We start from the raw sequence: 20,424 nt of genomic DNA on the forward strand, positions 1-20,424 counted from the left end.
TTAACAAAAGCTCTTATATTTTTATTCTCTCATAAAAAAATTACAATTTAGGGTATGAGGACTGAAGCTCTCATAATGTCACCACATGGCACAGAGCATTCTTCCTTTGTTTCGGAATGTGGCTATTGGCACCAGCCCCTCTTGTTGTGTGAATTTTCACACCACCTTCAAGTAGCGATGCCAATGTGTAAGCGACCCCCCCTGCCCCCCCCCCCCCCTCGCAGGTGGAGTCGGCCCACAGCCGTCACGCGTTATTGATACTCTGCGCTCACATCTCTCCCCTGACATCTGTACACAAACAGAAAAAATGCGCGCACTGCGGGGAGTTCTTTCTAGACACTACTTACCTAAGGAACTTTTCTCGACGGCCATCTTTAATCAGTTTAAAAGGAAGAAGTTAAACTCATGATTATATAATAACAGCGCGGTCCACTACACTATGTATTTCGATAGTGTGAACTACACTATGTATTTCGACAGTGTGAGGACGAGTGGGAATGGAGCAGGGTGAATGATCTTTATATTTCGTTTTTTTTTACTTTTTGGTAAGAAATTTTAAATGTTTTAACCAAATCATCTCTCATTAGTTTAGTAAAACAAATCCCAGCAAACCGACCTACTAACCCAACTAACATCCACTTAGAAATCTTACTTTCTGTTTACTTGAAAATTACCAAGGTGCTGACTACGCCACTCCATCGTGCTACGAAATCGGGGCACCTAACTTACAGGCAATAATCGTGACACTCTGTAATCTGACCTTCGATCTGGATACGAAAATCAATTGAGGTACTGTGTGTAGAGACGACAGCGAAAATCGGTTTCCGAAATGAGATTTTCGCTTCGCGCGGGTTGCGGCGCGAGTGGGACGCTGTGCAGACCTCTGCCCTGCAGATTAAGACTGCCGGCCCGGTCCCTGCGTGGCCGTCGCAGCGGACCGAGACGTAACGCGGCGCCTCGCCTCGGCAGTATTGATCTTAACGTCGGCTCCGCACAGCGCCGCTCTGTCCCTCTCCCTCCCTCTCGGCTGCTCCCGCGTCTCCCATCCTCTCCTGACGCACCGTCCACATTCTTGAAGCCGGCGCCCCCGCCACCGACACCGCAGAGTGCCAGATGGCTGGATAGGGCCGCCGGAGAGGGAATAGTTCCACCAACTACTGTACCGCACCGCGTCACGCCACACTCGTCACGGCAGCGGCTTCTCATGCCCTTTTCAGAAATTGTGGTTCGAAGCTGAACCGTATTTCAGAAAGTACACTAATTGAACCACAATCGCTGTGTAGCATCACATTACCTGAACATAATTAATAAAAATTGTATATATGACACACACACACACACACACACACACACACACACACACACAGTCACGGGAAGTTGGAAAAAAGACTTCACAAGCTCTTCGTCCCTAAGGCCCACATTTATTTATTTAACCAGATCTGATTACGCCTTTCAAGCCCACTTACATCGAACCAGGGTTTCACACATACAGCACTTTTTTCACATCAGAATTTCCCAAGAAATAACAATTCTAATATGGTACGGCGTATTAAAATATTCTGAGTGTCTGGAGTGGCAATTTGAGTAAATAATATTGAAAAGCCAATACTGAAGTACTTTTACTACTGCTACTACTAATGATAGTAATGCCGACGGCGGCGGCGGCGGCGGCGGCGATAATGACAATAATGATAGTGCCAGATATAGCAGGTATTTATAGGTGTACATGATGTTCTGGGGCCGGCCCGAGTGGCCGAGGGGTTCTAGGCGCTGTAGTCTGGAACCGAGCGACCGCTACGTCGCAGGTTCGAATCCTGCCTCGGGCATGGATGTGTGTGATGTCCTTAGGTTAGTTAGGTTTAATTAGTTGTTAGTTCTAGGCGACTGATGACCACAGAAGTCGCATAGTGCTCAGAGCCATTTGAACCTTCCTTTTTTTTTTGTTCTGGGGAAAGTAAATTTAAGGCGAGTGCATCAGCTAAGAATAATGGGAGAAGAAGATCTAGTTAGGAAGAAGGATGTACGAGGATAACGAGTGCGTACAGGGAGAATGGTAATCATTATTGTTGCTTTAGTACAGGGGTCTCCAAACTACGGCCCGCGGGCCGAAACCGGCTTTCGAGGGCCGGCAAACCGGCACGCGTTAGCTGGCCGGACATCCCCGGTATCTGGCCCGCCAAATATTTGAGGTGGTGCCTATACTGCCAACAATTGAGTTTCGAGGCCTATCGCGACCAATACGCCGCCACATTGGCTCTGCTACTCGCTACAAGACTACATAACTAAACTTATTGTTGCGCCGCTTGAAATAACAATGCGTTGACATACTCTACCTCTGTTACGTCTTGCAGTAACAGTGTTGCTAACAATGATTTTGACATTTAGTTAACTTTGCAGGACGCTTTCGTGAAGAATGTCCAGTGATACTTTTTTGTCGGTGAAATTCGCCAGAATTTCTGTCAGGTACTCCCACCAATCAAAATTATATAGATCAATGACCTCGCTGTGTGGTCTCCTCCCCCAAAACAAACCAAACCAAATTTATGTAATTAAATAAAAATCGCAGTTCGTTTTACTGCTAGGTATTCCCAAAACCTTAGATTTTTGCGGTTTCATCTTTCCTTTAGCCTTACATTACGGTGGTCATGGAGTGCTAGGGTGCTTTAATCCCACTAGGTAGATCTTGGCCCTTATGACTTCGTGGAGGAGTCAGTGTGGCCCGCGGACTAAGAAGTTTGGAGACCCCTGGTCTAACCAGTGGGACGGGCAGTGAGAGAAGTGGGGCAGTGTGTGAGGAAGGAGGGGGGCGTGTTAACAAACAGTGGGGAACATGAAAGAGGGTGCACGGTATTCACGCGGGTGGCGAGTGGCGGCTGAGTACACCGACACCGGCAAAGGCCGGCAGAGGCACGCTTAACAGCCCTACACCCTCCACACTTGTTTGCTCGAAGTATTGTGAACATTTAACCGTCACGGAGACACGGCCTTCGATACAATTATGTACTAATTTCCAGCATTCTGGATGGCACGACGACAGCAACTCTGTTGTTTACCAAATTATCTAACAGTGTAGTGAACCGTCGAAACTGCAGTATTATTTTTTTATTACTCGGTGACTAGTTTCGAGCGTAAGCTACCAAATCGTCCAATAAGCTACGCAATAACATCCATAATGACAGCTACAGTTGAAAACCTTTCGTAATGGAGTGTAGGGCTGAATTTCATCCACCATGCGTAACAGCACTGTAGTCGCACTGCTCTAGGTTGTGCTGCGCTGCGAGAAATCGCCCACTACGTCCATACTCTTATGGGAGTAGTTGTTGTGGTCTTCAGTCCTGGTTGATGCAGCTCTCCGTGCTACCGTATCCTGTGCAAGCTTCTTCATCTACCAGTACTTACTGCGAGCTACATCCTTCTGAATCTGCTTAGTTTATTTATCTCCTGGTCTCCCTCTACGATTTTTACACTCCACGCTGCCCTCCAATGCTAAATTTGTGATTCCTTGAAGACTCAGAACATGTCCTACTAGCCGGTCCCTTCTTTTTGCCAAGCTCTGCCACAAACTCCTCTTCTCCCCAATTCTATTCAATACTTCATCATTAGTTATGTGATCTACCCATCTAATCTTCAGCATTCTCTTATGGGAGACTCATTCAAAACTGACCATGTCTGTCTGCTGTACTGATACAATTGGCCAGGATTGAGATGTATGGAAACTAACGACAGATTAGTGACGATTGCCGAAGTCCGCGATACGGTCCCTACTGACGGGCGTCCAACGAAGGTAGGCATCATCTTTAGAGGAACGATCACTCTTCGCGAAAGACGCCTCACTCCATATTGACAGAGCACGTAGGGCACGACTTAGAGTTCAACATACCTAAACAGGAACACGCAACTCTGCACCGTTTTTGAGAAAAAAAATGTTTGAAAATTTGAGGCGTGTTTATTTACTTTGTGTGGGTGCTAACATTCAAGGAGTTCGTAGCTGAACGAGTAACAGAGTCTGACTTTGGCAGGGCTACAGGGCGGACTCGTGCCTGTATTCCGCGCGCGATGCAACGTTCGCTCGTGTTACGTTTATATCGGCTATTACACGCGCGCCGGCTGCACTAGCAAGACGACATAGCGAACCAATATCGTAAAGCAACGCTACGATTCACATCTTGTTTGGACACTCTGCGACACAAAGCACTTTGTGAAGAACGTTTCTTATGAGACGAGTTGAAGATACCAGCATCGGAAATCGTATGTTGACATAGAATGAGATTTTCACTCTGCAGCGGAGTGTGCGCTGACATGAAACTTCCTGGTAAATTAAAACTGTGTGCCGGACCGAGATTCGAACTCGCGACCTTTGCCTTTCGCGGGCAAGTGCTCTACCATCTGAGCTACCCAAGCACGACTCACGCCCCGTCCTCACAGCAAAGGTCCCGAGTTCGGGTCTCGGTCCGGCACTCAGTTTTAATCTGCCAGGAAGTTTCATCTGTTGACATTGTTTCATCGTTAACAGCACAGTGTTTGTAAATACGATCAGTGACGCCACGTACGACAAGATCATCAGGGACACAAGTCGACGACTCCGCTTCTGTCCCTCAGACAGTAACTTAGACACTGTGACCGTCAATCACGAAGGTTTGGACGTCCGAACAATTAAGAGTTCTCGAGTTGCCTTTGGAACTACCTGCTGGAGTTGTGATAGCCGCCCTCCTCCGCTACAGCACGGTCCACGACCACGGAGCCGAGAAATGGGCACAGTTCAAGACAAATCCTGTCCGACAAGTGCGCATCGGCCTCCGTTGCCACGTGTTGTCCTACCTCCGCACCGGTGCCTGCACAGCCATTATCGTGTACGACGGCCAACGCCGCATGTGCTCAGTATGCGGTGAAGGAGGACATCTTTGGGTGAAATATATACAGCGACGAATCGCACAACTACCACCTGTGGGCGTGGCGCTTCCACCCAACCCGACATTCTGCCGTTGACATATGTAGAGGTGCTTACCGCCGCCACTGTCTCACGAAGCCTGCCGCTTATCCTCAACAGCCCGCATCACGAAACGACGCTTTGGACAAAGCGACAGGACAAATAGACAGGGAGGCCGCCACAAAGCAGCTATGGAACCCGGACGGCTCGACTCGTCTGACGCGGAAAGACGTGTTTTTAAGTAATGTTCAGTACGGCGATACTAGCGAAGGTGCAGGTCGATACCAAGAACCTGTGACAATACCATGCACGAGGATGACGTCGCACGAGGATGACGTCACATGTGTTGACGACGCTCACTTCCCGATGTCAGTTGGCGGTGGCAGTAACAGTGACGGACGACCTTTCACAACGATCACCCCAGCGCCATTCCCCTCTGTGGATGGAGTAATGAAAGACGCGCGGATGGAGACGATTGTCTTCCGGCCAGCATCGTACAACCACTCACTCACAGGGGAAGACCGTACGTACACCGAACACCCCCGCCCCACAATGACATGGGAAGACGATGAAGAAGATGCGTCGGCGATCCCACTTGGGTCGACGCACGCAGTTAGCTCCACGCGTCTATGACTTAAAAGTGTGCCCCCTGCAGTCAGGTGGAGTGGGGTAATGTCACCCGTTGAACAAACTCACGTCCTCTCTTGGCGATGGTGGATCAACTTTCGGCGACCCCGCGACAAGCATACAGAGTGGCCACAGTTAAGTTGCTATAGTAAAAGACATCGATGAAAGCAATCAAACCGCAACAGCCAGGGAGAAAGCTGGGTGAGTAGCAGCCCTACATGCTGATACCAGGAACGGAGGCGTCAGTCATGTGCAGTGCTTAGCCGCTACGAACAGGCTCGGTGGTCTAGGGGTATGATTCCTGCTTCGGGTGCAGGAGGTCCCGGGTTCAAATCGCGGACGAGCCCTTGCGTTTTGTGCAAACGTGTGGCAACTACCGGCATGCCGGCGGCTGTTTCGCGCATTTCCAGCCCTCCAAGTAAGCACAAAAACCCAGTAGCCAGTTCTGAAAGAGTTTCATGTATCATTTGAGCCATCTGCACCCTGGTGGTGGGACGTTTGAAATTGATTTAAATGATCACAGTAGAGATTGTAGCAAGTGTCTTGTTGAGTGCGACGAAAAAGTGTTTCCGCCCGGAATCAAACCGGGGACCTTCTACGTATTAGGCAGACGTGATAACCGCTACACCTCGGAAACTGCTACGCTCTGCGCTGCACATCTGACAACTTGTAGGACGATCGCAATTTTGGCGTAAAAATCACTTTGCGGAAACGCACAATGCAGGTATTTCGCATTCGTATGCAACAATCGACAGCACCCTTGCCTGTCTGAATGCCATCACGAATAAGAGCCCAAGAAGTCGTCGTAAATGCTCGCGGCCGAGTCCTCAGTAGCATCAGCTACTCTTTCTTTCCGTACGAGGTATCGTCAATTCGCGCAGACGCTATTGCAAATGATGTCACCAAAACCAATCACTTCGTTAGCCGCAAGGAGCCTGGGCTCAGTGGTGATGCGCATTACGGTGAAGCTACGATTACTCCGAGACATGATTCGCGCGTCAGACGCCGGCGTTGCCCTATTGCAAAGAGGCGCCTACTGCGACGATTCTGGACATTTACGGATACGACTTTTATCACTCTGTTGCTGATCAGGCCGGGTGTGGCGTGGCAGTCTACATCCGAGAGGGGCTACCAAGAATAGACATGACCATACTCCCATCCGCAAGCGGCATGGCCATTACTGTATTCGGAATGCATATTACCAATCTATACGCTCTGTCGGCATACCCAACCGGCGTCAAAGTCTGTTTTTTACTCTATAGACACCACCACCTATTCCCTGGCCGTTTTGACCACACTATAGTTGGAGGCGATTTGCGCATTACATCCGAAAGACCAACATCCCGGCTACTCACCGTGTCCAGCCCACCGTACAATGGTGCAAGGTCTCCACCTCAGTGACGCACGGAAGAAGGCGCACGGCGGCGCCTCCGGGCATTCTGCAAGCAGGATACATCGCATCTATGTCTCCGACACCCTCCAGTCCGGAATTCTCGCCGAAGAAAAATGGCTTCTCGCCTTTCCCGACCACTGCGCTCTCGTCAACTCCCTACTACTTCCACCACAGTCAGGTTGGCGCACCCGGGGGGGGGGGGGGGGGGCGGGGGGCATGGAAGTCTGACACTTCTTCCACCCTTCACGATCAAATTTGTCGACAGCGCGTTGCAGCAGTGGAGACTTCCTGTGTACGCACTTTCCCAGGTACCCCTCTACACTGATGTCATGGCTCAACTGCGCCAAACCAATCATCACGAGAGAGTTGGTCCAGTGCGGGAAAGAATCGGCTGTGTGGCACCGCACACCATGAATTTTTACTACACCATGTTGCGGGGACTAGACAACCAACCTCAATCGCCTGAGAAGCACAGAGGACGACAACACATTAAAGCCAAGTACCTTTCGTTACAGAGTATGGTGGTGCGTCACGCCGACGGGATATCGCTCCTGAGGAAACACCATCTATGCTCCATACGTCTGACCGTAGTCGTCGTCGTCGTAAATAGCTTACCAGCAACCTCCTCAAGCAAGACGGTAGCCACGTCCCCAACTTTCCTGGGCATTATCGACAGTTTTACGACGACTGAACCGCGGACGGTGCGGCATCTGAGGACATTCTCCAACACGCCACACGTACTCTTGAAGCTACAGTGACAGCATCCTTGGCGTTGGCAATTACTACGGACGAGATGACGGACGCTATCGCGCGACGAACAAATCGCCAGGCCCTGACGGCCTTCTGGTTGAATTCTACTGGGCGTTCCGCGACCTGATGATCCAGCGCTGGATCGAAATGTTCCAGGTGCTGCTCACACCCAACTTCTACGTGCCAATGGCCTTTGTGGCCTGCATTTTAATTGCACTACATAAAGCGTCCGGAAGTCGTGAGACCACAAACTTTCTCCCACTTACTCTTCTCAGAGCGGACTATAAGATCTAAGAGCGCCTACTGGCGGCACACACACACACACACACACACACACACACACACACACACACACACACACACACACACACACACAGTACTGACTCAATCCTTTCAACAGACCAGATGTTACACAAGCAGGGCGGCAACCTACACTCTTGCTCATAAATTAAGGATAAAGCTGACAGATGGTGAAACAACGCCCTGGTGGGCGGTTTGCGGGTTTAAATCACCTCGGGGTAGGACCATGCGGTGCATCTGACCTCCGGTCGACGCACGTTGGCGCTGGCAGCAGTCCACATTTGCAGAGGTGTGTTGGTGCATGTCAGAGTACGGTGCAGCGAGTAAGTGTGCGGACGTTTTCAGACGTGCTAATGGCGACTGTGTGTTGAAAATGGCTCAATGAATACATATTGATGACGTTATGAGGGGTAGAATACTAGGGCGACTGGAGGCTGCTCAAACACAGCAGGTCGTAGCATGGGCCCGCTGTGTGCCAAAAAGTGTGACCTCAAGATTATGACAATGATTCCGGCAGACAGTAAACGTGTTCAGGCGCTACAGTACGGGACGTCCACAGCGTACAACACCGCAAGAAGACCGATATCTCACCATCAGTGCCCGCAGACAGCCACTGAGTATTGCAGGTAGCCTTGCTCGGGAACTTTCCGCAGCCACTGGAACAGTTGTCTTCAGATATACTGTCTACAGACGACTGAACAGACATTGTTTATTTGCCCGGAGACCTGCAAGATGCATTCCACTGACCCCTGGTCACAGGAGAGCTCGTAAAGCCTGGTGTCAAGAACACAGTACATGATCATTGGAACAGTGGTCCCAGGTTATGTTCACGAACGAGACCAGGTATAGTCTGAACAGTGATTCTCGCCGGGTTTTCGTCTGGCGTGAACCAGGAACCAGATACCAACCACTCAATGTCCTTGAAAGGGACCTGTATGGAGGTCGTGGTTTGATGGTGTTGGGTGGGATTATGATTGGTGTACGCACACTCGTGCATGTCTTTGACAGAGGAGCTGTAACAGGTCAGCTGTATTCGGACGTAATTTTTCACCAGTATGTCCACCTTTTCAGAGGTGCAGTGGGTCACACCCGCCGAGCTGCTATCGTGGAGGAGTACCTTAAAACAGAAGATATCAGGCGAGTGGAGTGGCCTGCCTGTTCTCCAGACCTAAACCCCATCGAGCACGTCTGGTATGCTATCGGTCGCCGTATCGCTGCACGTCTTCAAACCCCTACGACACTTTAGGGGCTCCGACAGGCACTGGTGCAAGAGTAGGAGGCCATACCTCAGCAGCTGCTCGACCACCTGATCCACAGTATGCCAACCCGTTGCGCGGCCTGTATACGTGTGCATGGTGATCATATCCCATACTGATGTCGGGGTACATGCGCAGGAAACAGGGGCGTTTTGTAGCTCATGTGTTTCGGGACGGTTTTTTCAACCAATACCGTGGACTTACAGATCTGTGTCGTGTGTGTTCCCTATGTGCCTAGGCTATTAGCGCCAGTTTTGTGTAGTGCCACATTGTGTAGTGCCACATTCTGCAATTATCCTTAATTTATGAGCGTGAGTGTAGAAACTGCCACAGGCGAATGTTGGGATCTCATCGCGCTCGACACGTAGCACTGTATCAATCGGCTTCGATAATGCCTTTCAATGGATCGACACCAGTTGCTTCTAACGGTGGTGATGCGAATGCAGGTTGCCCTGGCATTCGTGCACACCTTGAGTTCCTGCTTACCAGTGCCATATAAAGTATTCCCGTCAATGGACGACAGGCGGGAACGATTCCACTACGGCTGGAACTACTACGATGAGGCGTTGGCGTCGGCGTCGACCTTCCCGTCCCACCACTGAGTGTGGCCCACATTGTCCCAACACTTTTACACACATCGACCCACTTTGTTGAACTCAGCTACGTACATGATGCCTATGCACATTGTTAACTGGCCGGATGACATTGACGTAGGAATGAATTTGAACCGCCGTAACGTGAGGAATCTCGGCATTGACAAAAGTGTAGAAAGTGAATTGGAAGAGATAAATTCCCTCCACGGATTGACATTAGTATTGGTGTGAAAAAAAGATCGTTTGCGAGAAGTAATGAAGCTAAAAGCCGATGCTCGCATACGTCGTCATGACGCTAAAGCGAGTTTTGCTAAGTTTTCAATCGGAGACTTAGTACTTGCAAAAGCTCATGAGGAACCGAGCGAGATAGACAATGAAATCTCTAAATTTAAGTTTCTTTATAATGGACCATATAAAGTCATTGGTGTACCTCACACAAATGCTTATTGCTTAGTGTATCCAAGCTCTGGAAAACTATTAGGTATACGGAACATTGTAGACTTGAAATTGTACCAACCTAGGATTAATACCACAGAATGGTTAATTTGTACAGTGTGTAAATATAGAGTGTAAGATTTAAACGATTTGCTAGATTGCCATGCTTTTGCCTGACCAAGAGGACATTAAAGAAGTTGTAATTAATAAGTAATTAATTTTTACTAAATGATTTAAGAGAGAGTGATTATTTATCAATTGAAAAATCCAAGCTGCTAGTTTAAGTTTTCAGCTGAGTCACAGTAGATTAAGCAATGTAAGTATGATTTTGTAACTAGCTGTAAGATTTTATGAATGTGTGTTTTACTAGTCATTGCCGATGTACTTAGACGCTGTTTTAAGTTTCAGGCTAGTACATGCTTGTGATGATGGACAGTGTTGAGTTATCCACTGTGATAGTGTTAATGGACTCCTTGAGATCACTCGGGAGTGGGTTTTTCCGAAAGAATTCAGTGAAACGGACGTTCTGGAAATGCCGTTACAAGGGCGAGTGAGATCAAGCGTGCCGCACAGGCGGGCGCAACAATACTGGCGAGGCGGAGTCGCTATCGGCTCTTGTGCCGCTATCGGCATTCTTTGTACTTGCGAGTACGGAAGGCGGAGTTGTTTTTCTTTCCGGACAGCTGATGTGAAAGAATTCTGCTGTCAATATTTATGTTTTTGTCCATCTGCTGTATATTATTTTCTTGTTTAGCGTTAAGTGGACTCTCATGACGAGAATATTAATTATGAAAAGGTTATATAAAATGTGTATTCTATGTAATTAATTATTAATTTGCGTATTTTGATATACCTGTTCTTAATGACCATGCACTCTAATTTTGTAAATAGTAGTGGATTTTTTGATACTGTTAAGAAATTTGATTTTTTGAATAGCTAAACCATTTTCTATGTTTCCTATGAATTTTAATATGTTGTCAACCTGTTTTCTTTTGTGTAAGATGACAGAGTGGAATAAGATTAGGAGTGTCTCCACTCAATTATTATGGTCTAAAAATTGGTTTATGGTTGATTAGCCTAATGCTAAATCTCTTGATGTTTTGAGCATATGCATTTCCGCTGTTTTTTTTTCTTTTTGGGACATTTTCTGAGTCTGTTTAGGTTACACGAACATCCTCAATGTGGGGCACGTGTAACGCCGGAAATGCATGTCCTCCTACTTCCATCTATTGCACTGCAAATTTTTTCCTTATTTTGTTACCTGAAGATATAACATTTCTGCATCTTTGTATAATGTAATTGTTTTACTATTTGTATATATGTGCATTTATGTCGATTTATAATTGGTTTGTTTTGTGAATATTATTTGTACTTATACGCTGGGTCTGGCCTAGGGAAAACTATGCTATCGAACGAATACATCGATAGGTCGAGTGGAGAACCAAAGTGTTAAGGATCTTTGGTAGTGTTAACTCTGTCGCGTGGAGCGCGGGCAGAGGAGAGTCTGGCTGGATGAAGGCAGTGGAGCAGGTGTGTTGTGTGACGCTCCCTCGAGTTGCCGCGCGTTCGGGGTTTGGCAGCATGTAATTGCGCTCGACTTGCTATGTTAGTTTCTGACATGGTGTCGCGGACGGGAAGCGTTAGCTGGCACACATCAAGAGCCCGTTTCGGCTGGAGACCGTGTCGAGAAGGAGGCGCGCCAACATCCAGCTTCTGCAACAGCGACGGCCGACAATGAGTGACTGTCGCCACCTCCTCGATCGACGGCTTCAAACCTTCAATCAACCAAGAAGGAAGACTGGAAGCACGTAAAGTTTTAGAACTGTATGGCAGACCTCAGCTTTTCAAACTGTTCAATTCTCATAACTAAATTACAGCAACGTAGCATGAACCTTTGTTGCTCATTGTCCCAATTGCATTACCAAGCAAGGTCCCTTCCTTTTCCGGAATGAACCCGAGTGTCGTTGAAATTCAAACGCCAGCATTAAAGTAGTATCATTCGATTTCACTGCTTTAATTTCAAAGTTGAGTTAAAGTATTCATAGCTGGCTACAATATTTAGATTACACAGTCACAAATTAAGAGTGCGAGTTTTGTTACCGTATTTTAGCTTACCTGTGACTGCAGTTCAGCTTGGTACGTACTAAATTTTACTATTGTTAATTGTTCAGAATCATTTAATTCAAGTTCAAAGTTAAATCTCTTATTTCTAAATTGCGTAGATTCAAGTAGCTTTTGAAATGATTGTTGAGGTAGTCCAAGACTAACCGTATTTTACTGAATTTCGATGTGCTTCAGAGAGAAAGCTCACTATTAACTTCAGTCACTAAATTAACTTTCAATTTTCCGGTTTTATTAATTCTTTTGCTAAATTAAGTCAGAGTGTAGCGAAATTTATTACTTCTGACAAACATTCAGTTTTCACACTACACGTGTCAACCTTCAGTTGCCACGCTTCTAGTGCTAATTTTATGTGCAATAACCTTTCATTTTCCGTTACTATAGTAATTGTCCTTAGGACTGGCGACCGTTATTTTCCCCAAATCTCAAATATCTAATTACCGCTAGTTAATTGTTAACGTAAAGGCCGCACATTTACTTTCTTTATTAATTTTACTCTTTTCTCAAAATTAATTTTCACCAATTTCATTTGCATTTTTCCTTTCATTTAGATGTAACCCTTTCCTCCCTCTTTACCGACAGATTAGCTTCGGTGACGATTGCTTTTCCCAAATTCCCATTAGGTGCACGCGGTTTAATTTTTCACTGTCATTAAGGTCGATAAGCGAGGGGGAGGTTACAGGATGCTCACACCACACTTGAAGGAATGCCAAACTACCGCCGTCTATTTGCTACTTACTCACACCGTGTAATTTACTACCCCGCCCCCTCAGTTGGGGTGTACCCGACGTTCGACATGCCTGACACCTCACGACACACTTTTTCGGAACGGTAGGCTGCAAAAGGCTAGTCTCTCCAAGTGAGTGAGAGAGACATTCGAAGAAGTTGCGGAAGTATACCCTTAACGCATCAATGCCAGGACATAATACATATACATATCGCAGTTTAAAATAACAGATAAATAAACAAACAAGAAAGGAAATAGGAGTAACCCATTGAATTACAGAACCATATCATTGACCTCAATTTGCAGTAGGATTTTGGAGTATGTACTGTACTCTAACATTATGAATCACCTTGAAGAAAATGACTTATTGATACATAACCGACACGCTTTCAGAAAATATCGTCGTTGTGTAGCACAGCTAGCTCTTTATTCCCATGAAGTAATGAGTGTTGGTATAAGGGATCTCAGATCGATTCCATATTTCTAGATTTCTAGAAGGCTTTTGATACCGTTCCTCACAAGCAACTATTAATCAAATTGCGTGCATATGGAATATCGTCTCAGTTCTGTGACTGGATTCGTGATTTCCTCTCAGAGAGGTCACAGTTCGTAGTGATAGGCGGTGTATCGTCGAGTAGAACAGAAGTGATATCTGGCGTTCCGCAAGGTAGTGTCATAGGCCCTCTGCTGTTCCTCATTTAAATAAGTGATCTAGGTGATAATCTGAGCAGCCCGCTAAGATTGTTTGCAGATGACGCTGTTATTTACCGTCTAGTAAAATCATCAGACGATCAATTCCAATTACAAACTCATCTAGAGAGAATTTCTGTATGGTGCGGAAAGTGGCAATTAGCACTAAACAAAGAAAAGTGATAGGTCATCCACTTGGGTACTATAAGAAATCCGATAAATTTTGGGTATACAATAAATCGCACAAATCTAAGGGCTGTCAATTCGACTAAATACCTAGGAATTACAATTACGAGCAACTTGGAAAGACCACATAGATAATATTGTGGGCAAGGCGAAACCAAGACTGCGCTTTGTTGGCACAACACTTACAAGATGCGACAAACCCACTAAAGAGAGACCCTACATTACGCTTGTCCGTCCTCTGCTGGAATATTGCTGCGCGGTGTGGGAATATTGCTGCGCGGTGTGAGATCCTTCCCAGGTAGGATTGACGGAGGACATCGAGAAAGTGCAAAGAAGGGCAGCCCGTTTCGTGTTATGGCGCAATAGGGATGAGAGTGTCACCGATATAATACGCGAGTTGGGGTGGCAGTCACTGAAACAAAGGCCGTTTTCTTAGCGGCGAGATCTATTTACGAAATTTCAATCGCCAGCTTTCTCTTCCGAATGAGAAAGTATTTTGTTGACACCTACGTAGGGAGAAATGATCATCATAATAAAATAAGAGAAATCTGAGCTCGAACGGAAAGATTCAGGTGTTCCTTTCTCCCAAGCGCCAGGCACTTAAGTGTGAATTGCAGAGTAACGATGTAGAAGTACATGTGAAAAAATACTCTACATTCCTAACTTGAGACAGCGATCGCCACGAGTGGTGGGAACGTCGTGGCCAGCCCTCGGGTTGCGAACCCTGCCCACTTCGCCGCCCTACTCCCTGACAATAGTTGTGCCTTCTCCCCCAGCCTCCTCCTCCCCACTGCCCCACCCCCTCCACCCCCGTAAATACGAATGAAATCGGTGAGTGGAAGTTCGTTGGTCGGTTGGTTGGTTAGATGATTGATTTCCGCGAGAGGGCATCATACACACTACTGGCCACAAATTGCTACACCACGAAGATGACGTGCTACAGACGCGAAATTTAACCGACAGGAAGAAGATGCTGTGATATGCAAATGATTAGCTTTTCAGAGCATTCACACAAGGTTGGCGCCAGTGGCGACACCTACAACGTGCTGACATGAGGAAGGTTTCCAACCGATTTCTCATACACAAACAGTAGTTGACCGGCGTTGCCTGGTGAAATGTTGTGATGCCTCCTGTAAGGGGGAGAAATGCGTACCATCACGTTTCCGACTTTGATAAAGGTCGGATTGTACCCTATCGCGATTGGGGTTTATCGTATCGCGACATTTCTCCTCGCGTTGTTCGAGATCCAGTGACTGATAGCAGAATATGGAATCGGTGGGTTCAGGAGGGTAATACGGAACGCCGTGCTGGATCCCAACATCCTCGTATCACAAGCAGTCGAGATGACAGGCATCTTATCCGCACGGCTGTAACGGATCGTGCAGCCACGGCTCGATCCCTGAGTCAACAGATGGGGACGTTTGGAAGTCAACAACCATCTGCACGAACAGATCGATGACGTTTGCAGCAGCATGGACTATCAGCTCGGAGACCATGGCTGCGGTTACCCTTGACGCTGCATCACAGACGGGAGCACCTGCGACGGTGTACTCAGCGACGAACCTGGGTGCACGAAAGGCAATACGTCATTTTTTCGGATGAATCCAAGTTCTGTTTACATCATCATGATGGTCGCATTCGTGTTTGGCGACATCGCGGTGAACGCACACTGGAAGCGTGTATTCGTCATCGCTATACTGGGGTGCCATGGGTTACACGTCTCAGTAACCACTTGTTCGCATTGACGGCACTTTGAACATTTCAGATGTGTTACGACCCGTGGCTCTACCTTCATTCGATCCCTGCGAAACCCAACAATTTCAGCAGGATAATGCGACCGCATGTTGCAGGTCCTGTACGGGGCTTTTTGGATACAGAAAATGTTCGACTGCTGCCCTGGCCAGCACATTCTCCAGATCTCTCACCAATTGAAAACGTCTTGTCAATTGTGGCCGAGCAACTGGCTCGTCACAATACGCCAGTCACTACTGTTGATGAACTGTGGCACCGTGTTGAAGCTGCATAGGCAGGTATACCTGTAGACGCCATCCAAGCTCTGTTTGACTCAATGCCCAGGCGTATCAAGGCCGTTATTACGGCCAGAGGTGGTGGTTCTGGGTACTGATTTCTCAGGATATATGCTCGCAAATTGCGTGAAAATGTAATTACGTGTCAGTTCTAGTATAATACATTTGACCAATGATACCCATTTATCATCAGTATTTCTTCTTGGTGTAGCAATTTTAAGGGCCAGTAGTGTAGATGTGAAAAAATACTCTACATTCCTAACTTGAGACAGCGGTCGCCACGAGTGACGGGGGCGTCGTCGCCAGCCCACGGGTTGCAACTCCTGCCCACATCGCCGCCCTACTCCCTGAAAATAGTTGTGCCTTCTCCCCCTGCCTCCTCCCCACTCCCCTCCCCCCCTCCATCTCTGTCAATACGAATGAAATCGGTGAGTGGAAGTTCGCTGGTTGGTTGGTTGGTTGGTTAGATGATTGATTCCGCGGGAGGGCACCATATGGTAAGGTCATCAGTCTCATCGGATTAGGGAAGGACGGGACAGGAAGTAAGCCGTGACCTTTCAAACGTTCCATCACGGCGTTTGCATGAAGCGATTTACGGAAATCACGGAAACCTTAAATCAGGATTGCCGGGCGCGGGTTTGAACCGTCGTCCTCCTTAATGCGAGTCCAGTGCGCTGACCACTGCGCTACCTCGCTCGGTGGAAGTTCTCACGGTCTCCTCGTAAACCGCAACAATACTAGGGACTTGCCGCGAGTTCCCGCGCTGCCAGCAGCCCTCTACGTCCCTGGAGTGCGGATACGATCTGCACTCCACTGACAGCGCCACGCGACTAGCGGTGAGCAGACTGCTGCCCCTACAACGACCAGGACGTCAGAGATGGTGCACAACGTCACACTGCACAAGCACGAGGGACATCAAATACTGCGCGCGTTTCTCAAAATGGTCCCACACAGCACGCGGCTTAAGCACGGACAGCTCCTTAACAAGCGTCTCTTCCAGCGCGCTTCGCCCGGCGGCAACCTCCCGAGACGGCAGAACAGCCGCTCAGGCCCCGACGCTTCGCTCGTTATGAGACATCGAGAGCCATCTTTACACAGCAACACGTTTTACAGCAGCTGTACTCTTATACCAGTGCGTCAACCTGCGAACTCACGTATTGGTGCGGCCAGCGGTTCTCGGTCGTATTTTATAATAATATGCATCTAACAACTAACAGTCGAGCCCAAGAACGACTTTAACAACTGTTAAAAGAGAGTAGTTTTTCAGCTCAGTCACAAACAAAAATGCTTACAGATCCAGTAATATGTGATGAATACGGCCGTGAGTTAAGTAAACTTGCCCTACTACCCAAGGGGCGTAGAGGGATGTAGCGCAACTGCTGCACCGTAAGAGGATACGAGAAAGGTAATGTTTTATTGTTTGTCTTCCAGTATTGTCAACTAACAGAAGTGTGCGACTCGTGCCGATCAGCTGCTATGGTATGGATGTTGACACGAAAATAACATCAGTTGGCGAATGCGCCTTACACAGATCGTCACCTTGTTTGTGACTAGGAACATTATTAAATTAAGGCTGTTGTAGTACAATGCAATGAGTAAAAGAAAAACGACACTCAAAATACTTAGGAAGCAGTTTTCATCGCCTCTCATTTTGCGTACAGTCAATCAGGTTAGCTCTGCCTGTTCAAATGGTTCAAATGGCTCTGAGCACTATGGGACTTAACATCTGAGGTCATCAGTCCCCTAGAACTTAGAACTACTTAAACCTAACCAACCTAAGGACATCACACACATCCATGCCCGAGGCAGGGTTCGAACCTCCGACCGTAGAGGTCGCGCGGTTCCAGACTGAAGCGCCTAGAACCGCTCGGCCACTCCGGCCGGCCTCTACCTGTCAAATGGCAGCTAACTCTAAATATAGATAAATGTAAATTAATGCAGATGAATAGGAAAAAGAATCACGTAATAAGTGGGACAAGGATGTAATGGCAGTTGTGGGGAAGGCGGATAGTCGTCTTCGGTTCATTGGTAGAATTTTGGGAATATGTGGTTCATCTGTAAAGAGACAGCTTATGAAACACTAATACGACCTGTTCTTTAGTACTGCTCGAGCGTTTGGGATCCCTATCAGGTCGGATTGAGGGAGGACATAGAAGCAATGCAGAGGCGGGCTGCTAGATTTGTTACTGGTAGGTTTGATCATCACGCGAGTGTTACGGAAATGCTTCAGGAACTCGGGTCGGAGTCTCTAGAGGAAAGGAGGTATTCTTTTCGTGAATCACTACTGAGAAAATTTAGAGAACCAGCATTTGAGGCTGACTGCAGTACAATTTTACTGCTGCCAACTTATATTTCGCGGAAAGACCACAAAGATAAGAGAGATTAGGGCTCGTTCAGAGGCATACAGGCAGTCAAATGGTTCAAATGGCTCCGAGCACTATGGGACTTAACATCTATGGTCATCAGTCCCCTAGAACTTAGAACTACTTAAACCTAACTAACCTAAGGACAGCACACCACACCCAGTCATCACGAGGCAGAGAAAATCCCTGACCCCGCCGGGAATCGAACCCGGGAACCCGGGCGTGGGAAGCGAGAACGCTACCGCACGACCACGAGCTGCGGATACAGGCAGTCATTTTTCCCTCGTTCTGTTTGGGAGTTGAAAAGGGAGAGAAGATGCTAGTTATGGTGCGAGGTACCCTCCGCCACGCACCGTATGGTGGATTGCGGTGTATGTATGTAGATGTAGAAATTATTTTTGGACCTTTGTTTCAAATGGCTGGTGTTCCACTTACTTGCATCATTTTGTACTATAAGTAACAATTTTATTACTTCCGTACTTTGTAGTTCGTATTTTGTCTTTTCACATTTTTAGAAGCTCTTAGCCTTGAGCCTTGTAATTCTTCTTTATTGTGTTTGCTGCGAAGAGCCCTTCTGACTACTTCACACCAAAGACACAGCAGTTTCCTATTTATCGGCCGATCCCGGGCCTGCAGCTTACATTTAAAACATCCCCCTCCTGTCCCCTCCGCTTTCCGTAAGGGAATAACATTAATGAGATATACGAGTACAGATTAATAATAATGTCGTGTGACTGGGGCCTCCCGTCGCGCAGACTGTTCGCCGGGTGTAAGTCTTTCGATTTGACGCCACTTCGGCAACTTGCGCGTCGTTGGGATGAAATGACGACGATTAGGACAACACAACACACAGTCCCTGAGAGGAGAAAATCTCCGACCCAGCCGGGAATCGAACCCGGGCCCTTAGGATTGACATTCTGTAGCGCTGACCACTCAGCTACCGGGGGCAGACACGAGTTTAGGTGCGACATACCGATGTGTTGGTGTGGCCGTGAGTCGTGCTCTGATAGCCAACGGTAAGGCGATGGCTCGCGTAAAGCGGAAATTCAGGGTTCGAGTCCCGGTACGGCACAAATTTTCCATTGTTGTCATTCCATTATACAGCTGTAGGTGGTTCGTACTCGCAATTGCGAACACATTTCATGAAACTGAACAATGTCAGGTCAACACAAATGCCTTGTTATTTCAATGTAAACTTGTAATGTTGAACTAACACTTCGCTTTTGCTGCTTATCAACGTCTGATTTTCATTTGACATATCTGCAGTTCGTCAGTGCGTCAGATAAAGGAAAAATATTACATTTTAAAGACTGGTCAAAAGGTGACCTGAATATGAAGTGTGTAGAGGGAGTCAGTGAACGTATTGGAACACTGAATTCTGGAACAATACAGTTCATAAATTCTCAGGAGTGATTGCTTCTGGTGACTTTCCGCGACCTTGCACAACCACCCTGCGCAGTGATCGACGGTCCCTTTCCGTGACCACATGAGGTCTGCCTGATCTTAGTTTTGCTGTAGCTGTTCGTTCGCAGTTCCACATCATAACATCATCAACAGTCGACTTGAATAACTTTAGAAGAGTTCAGATATGTCTGACAAATTTGTTGCTCAGGTAACATCCAATGACGTTCGAAGTGTGTCAGGCACCTAATAGTGATTTACAGAGTAACCATGTGGATGTCGAAGCCACTTACCTCAGCTAACCTAACAGTTTTGTTGTTATTAGTTCTCTATTAACATGTTTCGGGACAACAAGTGGCGAATGCTGTATTGCATTGTGGTGTCCAGATACTTTTAATCAGATAGTGTACAATGCGATAGATTATTACGTCATGTACCAACATGACAAAGATGACATTATGTCGATGCCGACAACAGGGAGAGAGATTCAAATCCGTGCCATTCGATACGCAGTGGCTGCGGATGTGTGTAGAATGCTGGCGCTCGAAACTTGCAACAGCAGCTACATTCTGTCTCTAATAATGTCCAAGGAGTGGTGTTATCATTAAAATTAAGTAGAGGATCAACC

At 47.3% G+C, this 20,424-nt stretch overlaps 1 protein-coding gene and 1 non-coding gene across 2 annotated transcripts in view; both read right to left on the bottom strand.

Annotated features, from left to right (window-relative positions):
- Positions 1–20,424, bottom strand: part of LOC126419216 (calcium uniporter protein, mitochondrial) — a gene marked incomplete in the record, with an annotated part of 2,318,083 nt that overhangs the window by 2,083,902 nt on the left and 213,757 nt on the right.
- Positions 6,119–6,191, bottom strand: Trnai-aau (transfer RNA isoleucine (anticodon AAU)). Its single transcript has one exon. It is a non-coding gene; the product is annotated as a tRNA-Ile (tRNA).

Source organism: Schistocerca serialis, chromosome 9 (genome assembly GCF_023864345.2).
Source record: "Schistocerca serialis cubense isolate TAMUIC-IGC-003099 chromosome 9, iqSchSeri2.2, whole genome shotgun sequence".
Lineage (NCBI taxonomy): Eukaryota > Metazoa > Arthropoda > Insecta > Orthoptera > Acrididae > Schistocerca > Schistocerca serialis.